We start from the raw sequence: 20,686 nt of genomic DNA on the forward strand, positions 1-20,686 counted from the left end.
CCCCTCAACTCTCATCATCACTGACCAACCCAACCTCCCCTTCTCCCCAATCAAGCAAAAATTTAAAAAAAATAAAAAAATCCCCCCTTTGTAATTTTTTTCTTTCCCAAAAAAAACCCTCCCTCAATATTTATTTTATTTTATTTTTCCAAAAAAAATCATTTTTCCCCAAAAAAATGACTCCCCCCTCTTAGTTTTCTTTTTTCTATTAAAAAACAAAACAAAAAGCCCAAAAAAAAACAAAAACACCCGCCACCTCTCTCTTTCTCTCTTTTCCCCTTTACCTCACCCACCACTTAGGGCCCTCTCACTCATCCCACTGACCACCCGCTTCACACTCAACTCACCGACCAACCGATCGACTACCCCTCTCTCCCTCCCTCACCCCGCCGACCACCCCCTCTCTCCCTCCCTCACCCCACCGACCACCCCCTCCCTTCACTCCTCACCAACCACCCCCTCCCTTCACTCCTCACCGACCACACACTCCCTTCACTCCTCACCAACCACACACTCCTCACCCCCTTACCTACCTCTCACCCCACCGACCACCATCCCTCTCCTCTCCCCCTTCCCTCTGGCAACCCCACCACCCTCTCTTCCTCACCCTCACCTGACCGACCAACCTCGTCTCCCTCTCCCTTCACTCCCCACCGACCAACCTCACTCCTGAGTCCCCACCTTCTCATCTTGTACTCTCCCTCACTCTCACCCCACCGACCACCATCCCTCTCCTCTCCCCCTTCCCTCTAGCAACCCCACCACCCTTCTCTTCCTCACTGTCACCCTACCGTCTAGCGCCCCCCCTTGTTTGCTCACCCCCGGCCGCCCCACCCTCTCGCTCGACCCCCCTCGTCTTGCCCTTCCTCTATTGTGTACTCACCAACCGACCCTCCTCTCCTCTCCCCCTTCCTTCTACCGACCCCACTCTCCTCTCTTCCCCACTTTCCTCGCCCCCCCCCCCGGGCCCCCTCAACCTTGTGCGCAACGGTCCGTCACCCCCCCCCGACTTTCTTCACCGACACCCCCACCTCCTCTTCCTCACAAACCCCCTCTCACCAACTAGTCCCCCCCCCCCTCGCTTACCCATTGTGCGCCCAAGCCTCCCCCCTCTCTCACCTCACAACCCCCTCGCCTGCTCTTGGGTGTACACAGCAGCCCCCCCTTCGTTTACCCTTGTGCGCCCTCTCTCACCTCACCACCAGCAACCCCCCCTTCATTTACCCTTGTGCGCCCTTCTCTCCCCTCACGACCAGCCCCCCTCGCTGGCCCATTGTACGCCTAGGCCTTCCCCTTCTCTCACCTCATGACCCCCCACCCCTCCAGCGGTGCCTCCCCTGTGCAACAATCACCCCCCTTCGTCCTCCTCTCTTTCGCAGTTGTGCACCATTGTTGGAGCTCGTTTTGGCACTACATCCCGTCGCAACAGTGCTAATGAGCTATCCTCAACCTTCGTCCTCCTCTCTTTCGCAGTTGTGCACCATTGTTGGAGCTCGTTTTGGCACTACAGCCTGTTGCAACAGTGCTAACGAGCTATCCTCAACCTTCCACCCTCGACGATCATCATGGTTCTCTCTAATGACATTGACTTACTGCACCCTCCAGTAGAGGTGGGGAAAAAAACACAAATTGAAACCTCTTGTGCAGTCTCCAAATTCCTTCTTCATGGATGGGAAATGTCAGGATGTTTCAGCCTCACCATGGTGTTTAGTAACTCCCAGAGTGTTGTGCTATGTGGAAGCCATTCTACCGTCTTATGCCAGCCAACTGGAGGGTGTCGTGCTCGACTTATTGAGGGCAGTTCATTTAGAAAGAATCACATTGTCAAGCTGAGTCCTTTGACTAGCCTCTTGGATTTGTACTCTGGGCAAACCTTCCTGCCACCCCCACCACACCATTCCCCCCCTTTTAAAAAAAACACAAATATGATAATAATAGTTATTAAAAAAAAACAAACCAAATGGTTGCCCCCCCTCTTACTTCACCCCTCATCGACCATGCCTTTTCCCCCCACCCCAAAGACCAACCCCCCCCACCATGCCTTTTCCCCCCCCACCCCACAGACCAACCCCCCCTCTCTCACCTTACTCGTCTCATCAACTTACTTGACTCCCTCCCCCTCTCTCACTGCCCTCACTTCCCTTCGTGTGCGATCATCGTCCCCCTCCCGTCACTCCCCATTGGCACTCTCTCTCGCAGCCACCTCTCACCTTTGCATTATGCTGCCTCACATGGCCAAATCCTAGGTACTTTTGTTGCTGTTTTGGAGAAGGGTGTGTCGTTGAATGCAATGAATCATCGTAGACATATGCCTCTCATGCTTGCTTATAAAAATGGAAGGGTATTTTGCATTGAGCGGTTTGTGGCATGGGGAGCTGATATCCTCGTGTTTGATGCTCCCAATGGGAGGACATGCCTCCATTATGCAGTAAAGAGTGGCCACTTTGATTGTGTCCAACAAGTTTTGGATGTTGTCCAGATGCCCATAGTGGCAGGAACATGTGGAGCTACACCTCTACACTTGGTAGCCCGGTCCAGCCATTCTACAGTAGTTTGCTTGCTTTTAAGTAAGGCATCTCTCATGTGTGCAATGCCTACAAGATCTAGTGGAAGCGGCTGTGGTTTTGGCAGCACATCATTGCATTTTGTAGCACATAGAGGATCATCTAAATGTGTTAAAGAGCTCTTGGCATGGGGTGCAGCTAGGTTGCAGCAGCGAAACTCTCAAGGGCACACCCCTTCTTCATCGCTCTACAATACCATAACATAGCATGTACATGTGTAGCTTTCCCCTTTGGCTGTAGAGCCCTTGGTATGGCCATCTTCGTGGCAATTTATGAGCAGTATTGGCCCCCCTGAAGCATACGGTCTCTTGGAGGCTACCGTGGCACATGCTACTGATGCTTGGGAGCATCAAACCTTTTTTGTTAATGAAAAGCGGATCTCTTATATACTGGCCATGGCCAGATCTCATTTTGTATCTTGTATGCCTAGACTTCGTGCCAGAAGTTTTGCCCAGACAAAGTGGCCAGTGATGATTATTGTTTAGATTGGTTTTGTGCTTTTGTTGAGGTAGCCTTCTATCGGATGCTTTGCCCGGGGGATGATAGTTGTAATATAGTTAGTGATAGCTTGTTGGATGAAGTGCCTAGGAGCTCTCAGAAATAGCTTGCTAGATGAAGTGCCCATGAGCTCCATGTTCAATCATTTTTTTCTACAGCTTGCTGGATGAAGTTGCCCAGGAGCCTAGTTGATTCATTTTTATTTATTTTGTATCTCTCTAGAAGATTTTCCTGCAAGGATCGTTGTATGAGGTATGCCTGGCAGTCTCCTTTCCGGATGTTTTGCTCGAAGGCTCACCTGTGTTTTCTTGGCATTCACCGGGACGGCGGTGAGTTGAGTAGTAGTGGGGGACCTATGGACGGGAAGCCGGTTCCTCCACACCCCATCGACTAGCATCACTACCGGTGCCCTCCGATGACTCTGACCACCGTCACCGCTGGTGTGCTCCGACCACTCCGACCGTTAGTGCCGTCCGACTACTTCGACCACTCCGACTGCTCGACCTGTGGACGGGAATCCAAGTCCTCCCCACACTCCACCAAGAGTTTCCACCATCACCTCCAACATCTCTGACCATTGTCACCACCAGTGCCCTCCAATCGCCAATGCTCTTTGACCCCTCTAACCGCTGGTCCCCTTCGACATCTCATACGTGCATGGCCAACTTCGATGGCACTCATGGAGGCAACACCCCTCTCCCTTTCCCAAGGCAGGGAGAGATCCTCTTCGAGATCCTAAGCACCATCTTTCTTTCCCCTCTCCCTTTCCCAAGGCAGGGAGAGATCCTCTTGAGCATCACCCGAGGAGAAGGACACCCAAGGAGGAGTTAAGGGGAGCACTCTCTCGCGGCAGCATACAAACAGTCTAGAACACACTCTCACAGAAGAGGACACTCTCTCATGTATCACCTTGAGTTTTTCCACAGTCCTTCTACTATCGGAGAGCAAAGTCTCCCTTGTATCACTCTTTTTGGTATTGTGATAGTAGTGGTGCGCTCTGTTTGGTGTTTTGTCTATCTCTTTGTGTGAGCGAGGTGAGTGAGGTGTGTGTGGTGTGAGTGAGAGGCCTATATGTTGAGATATCGAGCTCATCTAGTGAGGTGTGTGTGGTCTGAGTGAGAGGCCTATATGTTGAGATATCGAGCTCATCTAGTGAGGCGGTGGACATTGGGGGATAGGCCCCACACTAACACCACTGGCATGGTTAGTGAGATCATGGGTGATATGCAGCCAGTGGGATGACAGGCTATGTGACAGTCATTCTAGAGACTGGCATAGTTATAACGCCAGCTCATTTAGTTGGGTTTACACTATAGAGAACCCGAGTATGTATTGGTTGAGTACCTTTCATATTAAGTGTACTCTTATCTTTGTATATGGTGTGTTGAGTGTTGTGAAGAAGACGAAGAAGATTTTCAACCTCTCACCTTGTGTGTTCTCTTTTAGGGTTTTGTGAGTGTGTGTGTGCTTGCAAGAGCTCAAGCTCTCTTCTCCCCTGCATCTTTTCATGGTATCAAAGCCTGGTTCATGCTAAGGGCTGAGCTGCAAGCAAGAGAAGCACAAGAAGCGGTACGAGGATAAGAGCTTCAACTACTCTTCCCTATTTGTGTTGGCGATGACTACACCCTTGTCAGGAGCTCTACGAGAGGAACCGGCAAACGATCTCTGATTGAGGAGCTTTCTTCGTGAGAGTAAAGCTATAGGGCAACTATTCTGTCCTATTGGACAAAATTGTCCTATCGAATAAAATTTTCTAGGTCGAAAATGCATTTCGGGCGCGTTACAACCTTCGTTTTTCAGAAAGCAGGCAATTTCGAGCACTGCGGGTAAGTCATCAATTCTCTGCAGAACTCTGTTTTAAGAACTGCAGGAAGACAGATTGGTTGTGCAGACACTGTGTGTGCTGCAAGGAGGTCAACAGTTTGCCATTGGGTGTATGTATGCTCATTGAGGTCATTGTTTGTGACGTTTGAGTGTATTACAGTACCGCTGTGCAGAAAATATAGCAGTTTGTGCAAGACAAACCAGAGTGCTGTTTCTGGTAAATTTGTGTGTCTAGCAAGATGTCAAATGATGGCATAAACCAAATTGTCGCTCATTGAGAAGCTTGATAAGAAAAACTTCCATTCTTGGAGGTTCATGTTGACAAATTTCCTAATGGGAAAGGGTTACTGGGACTATATAGAAGGTGAGCATGAAGAGGTACCGGAGATACCAGAGATCAATCTGACTACTGCAAGAGTTCAAGGATTGGAACCAAGGAGCCAGAAAAGTTATGTATTGGCTCTCAATCAGTATACAAGACACTATGATTGGGCACATACAGGATGCCAAGTCCCTCAAGGAGGCGTGGGACACCTTGGTAAAGCTCTATGAAACAAATACCAAGGCACGAAAGATACAGTTGAAGAATGAACTTCATACTGTGGAAAAAAAGAGCATGTCTGTGAATGACTATGCATTGAAGATCAAGGGTATTGTGGAATCCCTTGCATCTTTGGCATTTCAGTAGATGATGATAATAAGGTGGAAGTCTGTCTATGTGGTCTCGGGCCACAATATAAGGCGTTCAAGACGTCTATTCAGACTTGGGAAAACATTCCCAATTTCACAGATTTGGTGTCTATGTTGATTATAGAAGAGAAGAGCTTGGGTGAAGACCAACAGTCTTCACAAAACAAAAATAGTTCAGAGCAACAGGCCTTCTACACAAGTTCAGCAAGAGGACAAGGTAGAGGAGGCCATGGACGTGGCCAAGGAGGTGGCCGAACAGGTAATCAGAATTATGGCCAGCAGCAACAACAACAACAGTCCCAAAATTCACAACAACAACAACAACAACAACAACGCAGGTGGAAGAGGCCAATTCAGAGGCAGGGGGAGTCAAAGAGGTCGTGGAAATTAGCAAAGGCAGTATAATGATACATGTGGATGATTTGATTGTGGGTAAGCCTGGACATGTGCAAGCAGCTTGTTATATAAGAAGCAAGCTGACATGCAAAATGGAAAATTGCAGTAAAATAACTATGCATCCTCGAGCAGAAACAATGAGGATAATGAAAGGTTGTTTGTTATGCAGCATGTCGTTAATGCCATGTCTGAAAATGATAAAGTATCACATAAAGATGATGTATGGTACGTTGATTCAGGTGCTTCGAACCACATGACAAGTCATGGGGAGTGGTTCAAGGAGATGAAAAACCTTGAAAGACCAGGTTTTGTGGAAACAGGGGATGACACTGCTCATCCAATTGCCCAAGATGTGCCATTGTCTATGCAAGATGGCAAAGTGAAGTACCTTGCAGATGTACTTCATGTTCCGAACATAACAAAGAATCTGGTTTCAGTTGGCTAGATGATTGAGCAGGGTTTGTAGGTTCGGTTTAACCCTGATGGTTGTTATGTTGAAGACTTTAAAGACAAGTGCAGGTTGGTTGCAAAAGGCAATAGAGTGGGCAGAATGTTTACATTGGATGTAAACATGCCTGAAGTGAGTACTGCGATGTTTGCAAATAGTTCACGAATTGTTGCAGACACAGACATTTGGCATAAAAGAATTGGACATATGAATGTGCAGAGAATGAAGTCTATGCAGACTAAAGGAATTGTGATAGGGCTGCCAAAGTTTAAAGTTGAAGGTATGCAGAAAATATGTGAAGCATACCAATTTGGAAAGCAAACAAAGCATGTATTTTTTTCTCCCCTGCATCTTTTCACTATAGAAAGCCAGATCTAGCAATTATCCTTAAGTCTGAAGGAAGCAGAAAGTAGGGCTACTCACTATAGAAAGCCAGATCTAGCAATTATCCTTAAGTCTGAAGGAAGCAGAAAGCAGGGCTACTCACTTAATCTGTTGTTGGAAAGCTACTGGAAAGCTACTCGACTAAAATCTGTTGTTGGAAAGCTACTCGACTAATCCGGTCCACCCGTCCGCGTAAGGATGGTGCCATCGGGGCATTCCATCCTCCCACTTTCCACCCTACTCACGTGTCAATTTTATTTTCTAATTAATTCTACCACACTGTTTTGACATAAATAAACATGTTCCTTAATTAAGGCCCTTTTCACAAGGTTTGTTAAAACAGCCCTTTGCCATAGTACCCTAATGCCAAAGATAAGATTTATTAAAAACGTTTATACATGAATCAATCCCATACAAGCCAAACCGGCTCTCTTATTCTTTCCTTTATACTGCCGATGATCTAGAATTCGGCCTTCCAGCCTCTACATGCTGGGGAAAACACTCCGGGACCATACACCTCATCGTCGGCCGAAGTAGCACTTCATACGTGGGGCAGGGTCCCTCACTCGGGGCCTTGCCCATGGATATCCGGACAAGAGACTAATCCCTCGGTTCAACCCGAAAAAACTTCCCTGCTCGGAAAGCACGGGCGATTCCTCTAGGATAAATTTTACTCTAACGTAGTCAAAAGCCTTACCTAACTGAATTGATCTGACCAAACCTGTAAGTCCCATAGTCAGATCAAGGAAAAGATTGCACTTGGATCATAGAGACCAACGCTTTTTTCGTCATTGAGAGGCACAGCTATTGATTCTTTTCCATAGAATAATTTTTATCCGGGATTCACTTCATCTATCGTACCATAACAGAATTGAGTCTCATTTTAGGGATCCATCAGTCCAGCCTAACCCCATCTAGTCCAGTGGGTTAGCCAACCACTGTAGTGATGGGATCCAATTAAGAATTTGGTTAGGTATTGTCCTGGGTACCAGGAAAAAGAGTTCCCCGGCTCCCTAGCCGGATATTCATGCAAACTTAAAATTAGTCACACCACTTACACACCCAATATGAAATTACCTTTTTCACAAAATCAACTGTCTTTAAAACAATCATTTAATGAAACCATAGTGTCACTTATCATAATCCTCCAAAATATCCGGTTGAATCCTAATTTCCTATTTTTCCTTCATCGATGTACCTATGGCATCATTGGCAACCAAAACGCTCACCACCTGTCCACTCAGGGACCTTTTCGATAGTTCCTAGCTCATAGTAACCACCAATATATTCACATATCAAAATGGAATATCCGTTGAAGATCAGCAAGATCAAGCAACAGATCCATATAAAAGAGCCATGGACTCATCCGTTGAGCACCAGCAAGGTCAATCAACCAGATCCATGCCCGAATTCAGAAAACAACTCTTACTCCTTGTTCCAATATCTTCCTCAACGCACGCGTGGGTATTGTCGTCGACCTAGAGACCGAGCACCGTATGGTCAGCACCCTCTAGGATCCTTTGCACGTGACCTAGCGCTTCACTCATAGGCCGCTTCCTTGGTCCCTCATCCATCGTATCGAAAGCTCACCATTTTAATCGAACAACTGAGGCTGGTCAAGACCTCGACCAACCTTGCTACGCGAGTTGCTACGCGAGACGTCCTCCATTGACTCTCCGATTAGTTAAAAAAGAAGAGATATTTAGAGGAAATGATGCATTTTTGACACCTCAGTGTGGGCAATGCCCCTCATCAAGGAGGCACCTATTTCACATGTGTGGATGAGTTTTAAACTCAAAAATAATGAGATATTTTCATCTCTCCTCTCTCCTATTTCAACTAGATCCAAAAAGTGAGCTAAACTGACCCAAAAATGGTCAAAAATCGACCAAACTGATGTGGAAAATTCTAGAATCAATTTGCTTGGTTAGAGGCTCATTTTTTCCTATAAATATAGAAGCCTCTCCCTTTGTAAAAGGTTAATAGTGTTTATGCACCGCTACTCTACTCCTCCGAGAGTCAAATACATTGAATTCAATTGATAATTCAATTGTTTTTGACTAAATCCTCCCAAAAGAACTGGTGGCCACTTTTGTTGTTGCAAACAAGAGTAGAACCCTCAATCCCTCAAGCCAAAGGAAAGCTTACAAGTTCCTTGATTTAAATCTATGGTTTTCTTAAATTTTATGCCTTGATGGAAAGGCCACCCTTTCTCTTCTTTACAATTCATCCCTTCTTAATCCTAGAAAGTTCAATTAAAAGATTGATTAAACTCTTTTCATTATTTACTCTCTTGATTTTTGAAAATGGAAGGCTTTGTGAACTTGAAGATGACGAGGAAGCTTGATGACGTTTTGATGAATGAGACTTATGAATGCCTCATGTGGTTGGCCACCACTTCAAAATCAAGAGTAGGATTAGCAACAAGCCCTCACAAGATTACTTAGGTGATTAGAGCAAAGTGGAGAGGATTAGAGCAAGAAAAAGCATAATTATGAAGCTTTTATGCAAGCTTCCATGGAAAAAACCAATAGCCGCCTGGTCTTTTGCATCCCACGCACATTTTACGCCTCCATTGCAGCTCAAAATCAAGTTGTAGACCCGTGAGGCTTAGGGCTTCAAAAGCCCTAAGCTAATGTGGCTTAGGATGTACCACAGCAGGCGTATGCGCGTACAACCTCCAGCTCTGCAGAGAAAGTGTCATCATCTTCTTGCATAATCTTCGATTCTAGCTCTTGCTGAGATCTTTAATCTCAGCAAGAAAAACATTTATGTCATCATCTTCCTGCATAATCTTCGATTCTAGCTCTTTACGCAGGTAAGAGATTTTTGCCTCGTTATTACGACCTGCATACAAACCAGCTATACAAACCAGCTAGAATATCCCAAGCTTATTTTGCTGTTTTAGCTGAACGAATATGTGGAGTGATGTTACGTTTGACAAAAAGTGCAATCAAGGCATGAGCCTGCGCATCTTTACCATCCTAACGAGCTTGTTCAGCAGTGGGTAAAACAATAGCAATAGTAGAGCTGCTAGAACCTGCAACATCCTCAACAGATCCTACATCCACAGAACTTGGACGTACATCCATACCCTGCACAATGTTCCACACTCCTTTTGCAACCAAAACATGCTGCATCATGTATGCCCAAAGTGGGTAGTTGCTGTCTCCATCCAATTTGTCATCAGTAGAGCAGACAACATGCGAAATACATCATTGCTGTTATCAGCCATGGCCACTGACTGAAACTGATGCAAAAGCTACTTATAATGAAGCAAAGACTCAACAGAAAACAACTCGTGCTATGTAGCATGGTCCACAATAGAATACGTATGCCTGTTTTGCAAAAAATTACACTGTCAAAATTTCTGCACAAAATGACGAAAACACGTGTACAGAACTTGTAATGCATAAACGGAGACCGAAACGACCTCAGATGCAATTTCTCAGAACGCAAAGCCCTACGGGTGAATCTGCAGAGTATAGGAACCTGCAAGCGCTCGTGAAAGCTCACCTCAATCGGAGAACGTGAGTTGGAGGGTGCTAGCGGTGTAGCCCTGGGAGCCGATGCCTGCTCTGATACCAATTGTTGGAATTAGGGTTGCAGGAAAGCACACAAAGCTTAGAGAAGAAGAAGCAAGAATGCACACAACACAGTGTATTAGATTGTGTCGATGTACAAAGATAAGTTAGCCCTAGAATAATGGGCGTATATACAAGCCGGGGGAAAAAACCTCCTAAAGAGGGAAAAAGTACCTCGGTGGTTCTAAGTGTGTTCACACACATCACTGCCTATATAAATGGCAACATGGTGCTGGCTTTGGTGGGACCTTGACATCAAAGGCCTTGGAGAAATCCTTCGCCATCTACACCTTTTAATCAAACCGAGGCTGGTCAAGACCTCGGCTGACCTTGCTACGCGAGACATCCTCCATTGACTCTCCGTCAGCTGTTGCAACTTTATCAGCTAGGTCTCCACGACCTTAATCATAAGACGGTCAAAATATTTTCCCAGCATTCTTGACATAAAACAATCATTCAAAAATAGGCCATAAATACACTTTCTATAACAAACTCTCGTCTTTCCACAATAATCAACATTACTTAATCCACATTCATTTCATATAAATTTCCATTCTCATTCAATCGCATCATTTTCCATCTCATCACTTCTTTCCTCAAATATCCTCAGATCTCATCCACTCGCATCATTTAGCCATATCCACATCTCATCACATCATATTCATTCACATCTCATCCATTCATATTTACCCGATTCGCAATTCATCACATCTCGATTCACATGACATCACATCCATTCTCATCCCATATCATTCATTCACATCTCGATTCACATGACATCTCATCCATTCACATCCCATATCATTCATTCACATCCCGATTCACATGACATCACATCCATTCTCATCCCATATCATTCATTCACATCTCGATTCACATGACATCTCATCTATTCACATCCCATATCATTCATTCACATCCCGATTCACATGACATCACATCCATTCACATCTCATATCATTCATTCACATCCCGATTCATGTGACATCACATCCATTCACATCCCATATCATTCATTCACATCATCCCGATTCACATGACATCACATCCATTCACATCTCATATCGTTCATTCACATCCCGATTCACATGACATCACATCCATTCACATCTATCCATTTTACATCACATCACCTCCATACATTCACATCCATTGTTTAGGCTAGACCTTAGGAGGAATTACTTTTATCATATGTATGAATCCTTAGTCTATTTTGGGACTTTTCATTATCTTAGAAGTTAAAAAGTCGTTTGGCTCTTGAAAAGGGAGAAGGCTTTTCAGTTATGGACGTTCTTGATACTAGGCGGATTTTCAGTGTAGCTATGGGGGATTTCTGAACGCAAGATGCAGTTTGTCAGTCTATCTGTCTTATTCCTGTTTCGTGTACTTTGCATATTCAGTGTCTTGAGTGTAGATACAATGTAGTAGTGATCTGAGAGGGGAATGTGTGTGTTTTGAAACTGAAGTTCTATGTGTGTGAGGATTTTCTTGGTCTGACAAGAGTAGGAGTCATCTAAAATGACAGTTCCTGTGTGACAATTTCCTGTGCAAAAAACTGCTTGGCTATGAGCAAAAGTAAACACTGGCGATTCACGGTGGTTTCAACCACAATGGTTGATGGAGCCTACAATAGGAGCATGCAAAGCAAGTGCTGTAGATTCAGGCAGATTCAGGTGCTGTTTCAAAATCAGATTTAGGAGGCGAAATCAGATTCAGGTGCTATTTTGAAATCAGATTCAGGATGCCAAATCAGATTCAGGAGGCGAAATCAAATTTAGGAGGCAAAATCTAATTCAGACATAATCAGGCTGAGCAGAAGATTGAAGAAGAATCAGATTTAGGAGGCAAAATCTGATTCAGACATAATCAGGCTCTGCAGAAGATTGAAGAAGAATCAGTTTGTCTATTTTTAAGAAAGGGTGTAATTCGAATGATGGTGCTTATGAAGGGTGTTCAAGGTTGAGTATGCTTTCTTCTGTAAGGGGGATGAGTGCCAACAAGAAGATGCCAAGCAATAGTTATGGTGGCGATTACAATGGTAGTTATGGTTCTTGGAAGTCAGATGCTGAATGGTAATACATTCTAGGGAATTCACAATAGCCTTCATATTCTTATTTTGTAAGATCAGTAGTAGTAAGGCGGCAAGGTTCATAGTAAGGAGGATCATGGCAGATTTTGACAGTGCAGTTTGACAACACAATTTGACAGTTTTTTTGATTTGCAGAGACTGGATCTGCTTTGCAGCCAGAAGGTAACTTTTATGTGGTAATTTTTTCAAGGAGAAATCATAATATTATCAATTTAAAATATTTCAATCAATTTTAAGTAGCCAATTAAATGAACTTTGTGGATCTCGGTACAGCATCCGTGGCTCTCCGTTTAGCAAATTTAATGGGTCTCAGATTGGTGTGGTGCATCTTTCTTGAGGACTGAATATGATTGTTGTATTTTAATTATGTGAGTGTGTCATGGGCGGTAAGAAGAAGAAGAAAAAATGTGAGGTTTGCATGAGTCGGAAGCATGAGGTAGATGATTGTCCATGTGCAATGGATGAGTGCTCAAATAAAGATGCATGTAGGAAATGGTGTATGGTTGACCTATGCACAAAGTTTCATAAAATCATCCATAAAGTGCATAAAGCATCATCTTGGGAGGAAATGGAAACTACATTTGAAAGGCTGGCGGATTTTGAGGATGACTTAGAGAGTGCATATGAATGGTTAGCTGATCACAAAGGAGACAAGCGAAAGTCATGTTCCAGTAGGAAAAGCATTGGGAAGTTACAAAAAGCATGTGAGAAGTTGAGGGATGCACATGAGGATGAATTCAATGGGTAATTGAGTGATGATGATGACAGATGGGTTGGCATGGAGATTGAAATCCATCAAGTAGGGATACCAAAGATGGAGGAGAAGGAGGTGCAAAAGGAGGTTGGCCAAGAGAGCCTAGAAGAGCCCCTAGATACCCCTAACCTACCACTAGAGTATGCTCATGGAGTGGAAGAGGAAGATTCATTGCTCAACATTAGGTTACATATGTCACTTGCATCTGAGGAATGTTGTGAGGAGAAGCAGATCATACATAGCAATGATGTTGTTCATGTCATTCAAAGCGCAATTGAAGAGGCGGATACCAAGATGAATGAAGAGGAGGATGTGATTTAGTTGTTTTTAGGTTCCATGGATGATGTGTGTGGAATTACAGAGATAAAGAATCAAATCAGGAGGAATTCTCTGAAATCAGATTTGTTGAAGAGGAATTTTTGGCAAATATGTCAGTTCAAGAAGAATTTCCACCAGAAAGATCCGCACAGGAGGATTTGAAGCCAAAAGATATTGCAGAATTGATATTTGAACCCTATAAACAGATTTTGCAATCAAAAAACCAGTGGGAGGAATTTCCAGCAAGCAAGTGTATTTCAGAGGAATATGGCGGAACAAGAGCAAAATCCGTTCTTGTACATCAAAGCATGGTTGTTGCTGGTAATTGTTATGGTCACATTTCAGGTGCTGCAGGAATACCAGAGGAGTTTCCAAATGCTAATTTTGATAGTTGGTGGATTCAAGTGGATTTTTCGACTGATATAAGTGATATTGCGGATGATCAAGGAAATCACAATTTTGACTCTGAATGTTTTGAAGGACATATTTTGATGTCACAAGTTGATATTCAGCAAGGAGATGTTTCAGTTGCAAAGAATTTGAACAAGTGGATTGATTGACACATTTGGGGGATCAGTATATGATGCCTAAAATGCGGGCTGATGAAATTTTAAGCTTAAGTTTGATGGATGTGCATTCTAAAATGGATGTGGGAAAAGTTGTTCTCAATTCAAATATATTTTTGTTGAATGATGTGTGCTTTCAAGTTGATGACAGAATGGAGGTGAATTTGTGCAAAATGGGTTGTCAGATGTGGATGACAAATTCTAAAATACAGATGATGGCAGATTGTCAAAATTTAGATATTCATGTGTTGCAGATTTTGGAGTTGCTGATTGGGCAATGAAGAATGCATTATAGGATGCATAGTGATCAGTTTTTATGGTTTGTGGATCAGATCACATCTAAATAGGTTTAGAGGATTATATGTGGATTATTTTCTTGATTTTTATGGAATTTTCATATTTCAGAGCAAACTTGGTTTATATACATCTCAGTAGGTTTCTTGCATATTGGTGTCACACCAAATAAACCTACACAAGTTGATTGAGATTGATTTTGATCGCTGGAGGATTCAAACGGAATGTCAAAATCTTATGAGGGAAGTTGCAAAAGTTATCAAGGGTTAAAATTTTGGTTTTGAAGTATCTCAATCTCTGATGTTGATGAGAAATGTTCTGTCTAACTTTCAAAATGTTTTCATTGTGAACAAAGTTGGTGATCAGTTTGACTATTTGGTAGATTTGGGTTTAGATTTATTTGACAAAGGTAGTTTTGATAGCATTCAACTTGGAGGATGTCAAGTGCAGATATTTGATGAATGTGAAGCAGGTTTTACAAATTTGATTATGTCAAAACAGGTGTGGAGGATTAGATCAGATTCAAGGTAGAATTATGATGCAAAATTTTTAAGTATTCTGGAAGTGTTATCTAATTTGACAGTCAGGTTTCTTTCATTCTGTTTGACAAGGGAGTATGGTCCAATTTTCAAAATGTGGAGGAAGCATGATTTCAACGTCAAGGTAGGAAGTCATATCAGCAGTCGGCAGTGCAGCAAATTAGTCAAAAATCAGCAGTGGAGCATTATGTTTCAAATGGAAAGTCAGCGGATATGCAAAATTTCAAAGAGGAGGATGTTCTGATGGCGTTTATGCTTATCTTTGCAAGATTCTTTGCCTGTCTAGATTACGGATCAAGGGATTGTGGGTCCGATGTTAGCCTTTGGCTCAAGCCACCGAGTTGTGCCAGCTGTTTAGGCTAGACCCTAGGAGGAATTACTTTTATCATATGTATGAATCCTTAGTCTATTTTGGAGACTTTTCATATCCTAGAAGTTAAAAAGTCGTTTGGCTCTTGAAAAGGGAGAAGGCTTTTCAGTTATGGACGTTCTTGATACTAGGTGGATTTTGTGTGTAGCTATGGGGGATTTCTGAATGCAAGATGCAGTTTGTGAGTCTATCTGTCTTATTCCTGTTTCTTGTACTTTGCATATTCAGTGTCTTGAGTGTAGATACAATGTAGTAGTGATCTAAGAGGAATGTGTGTATTTTGAAACTGAAGTTTTGTGTGTGTGAGGATTTTCTTGGTCTGACAAGAGTAGGAGTCATCTAAAATGACAGTTCCTGTGTGACAATTTCCTGTGCAAAAAATTGCTTGGCTGTGAGCAAAAGTAAACATCCATCACATCACATTCAATTCATATCCATCACATTAAATTCATATCCATCACATCACATTCAATTCATATCCATCACATTCACATCCACATATATTCTTTCACATACACATCTATATCCGTTCTTTCACATACATCCACATCCATTCTTTCACATACTCACTCATATCCCATATCATTCATTTACATTCTGATTCATATGACATCACATCTCATCCATTCATTCACATTTATCTGATTCACGTCATATCTCATCACATCTATCCACATCACATTCTCATCACTTCTCTTCATATCACATCCATCCATCCATTCATTCACATCTATCTGATTCTCATCACATCTATTCTCATCACATCTATTCTCATCACATTTGTTTAAACATAGAATTTAAGAGAATTTTTAATTTTTGATATAAAGATTCTTTACGCATCTATTTATGCATAAAATCAACTTCAGTGGGAATAACACTTTTTACAAAATCCTTTTATGCATAAATTCAATTTTAAGGAAAATAACACTTTAAAAAAAATAAATCCTTTATGCATCTTTCTATGCATAAAATCAATTTTAATGAAATTAACACTTTTAGAATAAAAATAAATTCCCTTATGCATCTTTCTATGCATAAAATCAAAATTAATGAGAATAACTCTTTTGAAATAAAAATAAATTCCCTTATGCATCTTTCTATGCATAAATTCAAAATTAATGAGAATAACTCTTTTGCAATAAAAATAAATTCCCTTATGCATCTTTCTATGCATAAAATCAAAATTAATGAGAATAACTCTTTTGAAATAAAAATAAATTCCTTTATGCATCTTTCTATGCATAAAATCAAAATTAATGAGAATAACTCTTTTGAAATTAAAAAAAAAATCCTTATGCATCTTTCTATGCATGAATTTAATTTTAATGGGAATGACACTTTTGAAATAAAAACAAATCTTTTAGAATGCACAAATGGAAGGAATTACTCTTTTAGAATAACCTAATGATAAACTTTAGTTCCACAAAATTTAAGAAAATTTTGCCATAACCTCCTTTGTATGGCCGACCATTTCTCAATTTTAACATTTAATTTATGACTTGAATTAATCTAATTTGAATTCTAATATCTCTAATCTACTCCATTTTCTAAAAATCAAGAGAGTAAACAATGAAAAGAGTTTAATAAATCTTTTAATTAAACTTTCTAGGATTAAGAAGGGCTGAATTGTAAAGAAGAGAAGGGGGTGGCCTTTCCATCAAGGCATAGCATCAGATTTTTATTCAAACATTTACAAAGCATAAAATTTAAGAAAACCATAGATTTAAAATTCATAATAAGTAAGAAAAAAAATTTCCCGAGAAAAGATCCTTTCATTAGTTATATAAAAACGCCCGTAGGGCCACAATAAGTAAGAATTAAGCTTACATGGAACTTGTAAGCTTTCCTTTGGCTTGAGGGATTGAGGGTTCTACTCTTGTTTGCAACAAGAGTGGCCACCAGTTCTTTTGGAGAGGATTTAGTCAAAAACAATTGACTTATCAATTGAATTCAATGTATTTGACTCTGGCAGGAGTAGAGTAGCAGTGCATAAACACTATTAACCTTTTACAAAGGGGGAGGCTTCTATTTATAGGAAAAAATGAGCCTCTAACCAAGCAAACTGATTCTAGAATTTTTCATGTTTGTAAAAGTCAATTGGTAGAACTTGGGGTTTCAAAACAACACAATCTCCTTTAGGTCCTAGTTCCTAAGCTACTTGTGAACTATAACAAAAATCTCATAATTACCAAGATGCTGAAAAAGAGAAAAATTTTGGCCTTCCAAAGGTACTTCCATAAAACTAGGGTTATGTTAGTGCAAACTGGCAATCGAAAATGATTATATAGTTCAAAACCAAGTTAATACAGATTTTTTTGGGGTCCTAAGCTCAAGTAAATCTTGCTACTTGAGCGCTGTCTTAGTTTTTCAATCGTGCTACATTTTTCAAATTTTCTAAATTCTCTCTCAACAACCATGAAACAAAGGTTTTAGGTGCCCAAATTATGTTTGTACAATGTACCTTAGCGGAATTATTCTATACAGACAAAATGTTGCAAGTTTACTAAGGAATGTAATACGTATGACTCAAGAATCTAAATCTAGAAGTTTTGTTGTGTGCAGTTTTGACATTTTGAAACAATTAATATTTGTAGCTTACTAAGGGGCTTTTACATATAACTTTAAGATCTCAATGGATAGAGTAAGCATTGTATCACCTTAAAAAACTTGCAAACACATTAAAACCATGTATTGGTTTGGATACAAATGGAAGCTAAAAAGTGGTGTATCAAACACATACAACTTCCTACTATTTTAGACACTCTCAATTGAATTTTATTTCATGTGAAACTTGGTAAAATATTTGACACAAATATGAAATAATTACTTGGAATTTTTCACGGGGCTTAGTGATTTTTTTCTCTAAGCTTATAAGGCGGTTTTCTCAAACCTGAGTTGCAGTCTCATGCAAGTCCTATTTATGGGTGTAATTCCTTATCGTGCCAACATCCAAATTGCAAGGTTACATTTTTTAAAGACACACTAGGTCACATATTCAAACTCCTCAAGAGGGATTTTGAATATGTCTTTCCTAGTGCAAGTAGCATTTTATTTGCATCGTCCAAAAAAGGACACTTAAGTGTCCTTTTTTGGTACCAAACTAGTGTTAAGTTGCTCAAATACAACTAGGCTTCTTGCTCAATACATAAAAGCCTTCTAGCTCCACCTTTAAATAGGTGAGCTAGTGGACCTTAAGTCCCTTCACACACACACCTTTCTCCTACCCTTTTACATGACCTTAGTCTTTTAATACCCTCCCTCAATACCAACTATAAAAGAATTGGAATAGGTGGTATTGGACATAGGTTGCCTTTATAACATTAGGCGTACAAGGTTTAGGAATATAGGTGTTGTTACATTTTAAAATAGGTGCTCAGAGGAGTTAGATATTGATACAAAGTTAGCCTCTGACTCTTTGTTAGGACATTTAGAAGTGATATGTCCCGTTTGTTTACACTTGTTACATTTCATTTTGTTGGGATATTTGATCCAACAATTATTTGCCAAATGACCCACCTTTTTGCAATGGGCACATCTTACTTTGACCACTTGATGTGACAAAGCTTGTTCGATATTCGATGAAGTGTTGCATTTGAAGATTCAGCTCCTCCCTTTGGCCTCTTTTCTTCATCAAGACAAGATTGAATGAATCCTTCGAGGGTGGGATTAGGTATGTTCTTTAGAGTGGTGACTAAGGTGGGGTACACCTTCTTGACTGCTTTTAGCAAAACAGCCACTGCATCATCTTCATCCATTCTCGCATTCATTGATGCAAGTTGAGCCATAAGGCCCTTCAAGTGAGAGATGAAGGCTCCAATGCCATCTCCCTCTTTGAGTTCCAAGCTGAAAAATTCAATTTTGAGTGAGATCTTGGAATTCTTACCACCACGAGCTCCATAGAGCTTATCAAGCTCATCCCATTTCTCCTTTGGAGTCGAAAGCTGGTCCACATGGTGAGAGCCTCATCAAGATGAAGCATGATAATGGCTGTACTTGACAAGGACTTGCTAAGTGTGGAAGCCCTCTCCCGAGAACTTCTTGATTTGGGTGTGTTCCTTTGACATTGGTATTGAAGGAGGTTATTAGAGAGTAATGGGCTGATTTATGAAGAAAAAACTAGAAATTTATGATATTTACGCTTAATTAGAAAGAGAAAGGCTTATGAGAGTGCGACAACCCTTAATCAAGCCAAGGATGTTGCATAAATAGGAGATTATTAGAATTCAAATTGGATTAATTCAAGTCATAAATTGAATGTTAAAATTGAGAAATGGTCAGCCATACAAAGGAGGTTATGGCAAAATTTTCTTAAATTTTGTGGAACTAAAGTTTATCATTAGGTTATTCTAAAAGAGTAATTCCTTCCGTTTGTGCATTCTAAAAGATTTGTTTTTATTTCAAAAGTGTCATTCCCATTCAAATTGAATTTATGCATAGAAAGATGCATAAGGGAATATATTTTTATTTCAAAAGAGTTATTCTCATTAATTTTGATTTTATGCATAGAAAGATGCATAAAGGAAATTTTTTTATTTCAAAAGAGTTATTCTCATTAATTTTGATTTTATGCATAGAAAGATGCATAAGGGAATGTATTTTTATTTCAAAAGAGTTATTCTCAATAATTTTGATTTTATGCATAGAAAGATGCATAAGGGAATTTATTTTTATTTCAAAAGATTTATTCTCATTAATTTTGATTTTATGCATAGAAAGATGCATAAGGGAATTTATTTTTATTTCAAAAGAGTTATTCTCATTATTTTTGATTTTATGCATAGAAAGATGCATAAGGAAATTTATTTTTATTTCAAAAGATTTATTCTTATTAATTTTGATTTTATGCATAGAAAGATGCATAAGGGAATTTATTTTTAATCTAAAAGCGTTAATTTCATTAAAATTGATTTTATGCTTGCATAGAAAGATGCATAAAGGATTTTCTTTAAAGTGTTATTTTCCTTAAAATTGAATTTATGCATAAATAGATGCATAAAAGGATTTTGTAAAAAGTGTTATTCCCACCACTGAAGTTGATTTTATGCATAAATAGATGCGTAAAGAATCTTTATATCAAAAATTAGAAATTCTCTTAAATTCTATGTTTAAACGAATGTGATGAGAATAGATGTGATGAGAATCAGATAGATGTGAATGAATGGATGGATGGATGAGAATAGATGCGATGAGAATCAGATAGATGTGAATGGATGGATGGATGGATGTGATATGAATAGAAGTGATGAGAATGTGATGTGGATAGATGTGATGAGATGCGACGTGAATCAGATAAATGTGAATGAATGGATAAGATGTGATGTCATGTGAATCAGAATTTAAATAAATGATATGGGATATGAATGAATGT

At 40.6% G+C, this 20,686-nt stretch overlaps 2 pseudogenes; both read left to right on the forward strand.

The window, feature by feature from the left end:
- The first annotated feature begins 1,565 nt into the window (after positions 1 to 1,565).
- Positions 1,566 to 12,814, forward strand: LOC147622149 (small ribosomal subunit protein eS27w pseudogene; annotated as a pseudogene).
- A 231-nt stretch (positions 12,815 to 13,045) lies between these two features.
- LOC147622150 (uncharacterized) lies at positions 13,046 to 14,109 on the forward strand (annotated as a pseudogene).
- The last annotated feature ends 6,577 nt before the right edge of the window (positions 14,110 to 20,686 follow it).

Source organism: Cibotium barometz, chromosome 29, assembly GCF_041138505.1.
Source record: "Cibotium barometz isolate CiBa-2024 chromosome 29, ASM4113850v1, whole genome shotgun sequence".
Classification (NCBI taxonomy): domain Eukaryota; kingdom Viridiplantae; phylum Streptophyta; class Polypodiopsida; order Cyatheales; family Cibotiaceae; genus Cibotium; species Cibotium barometz.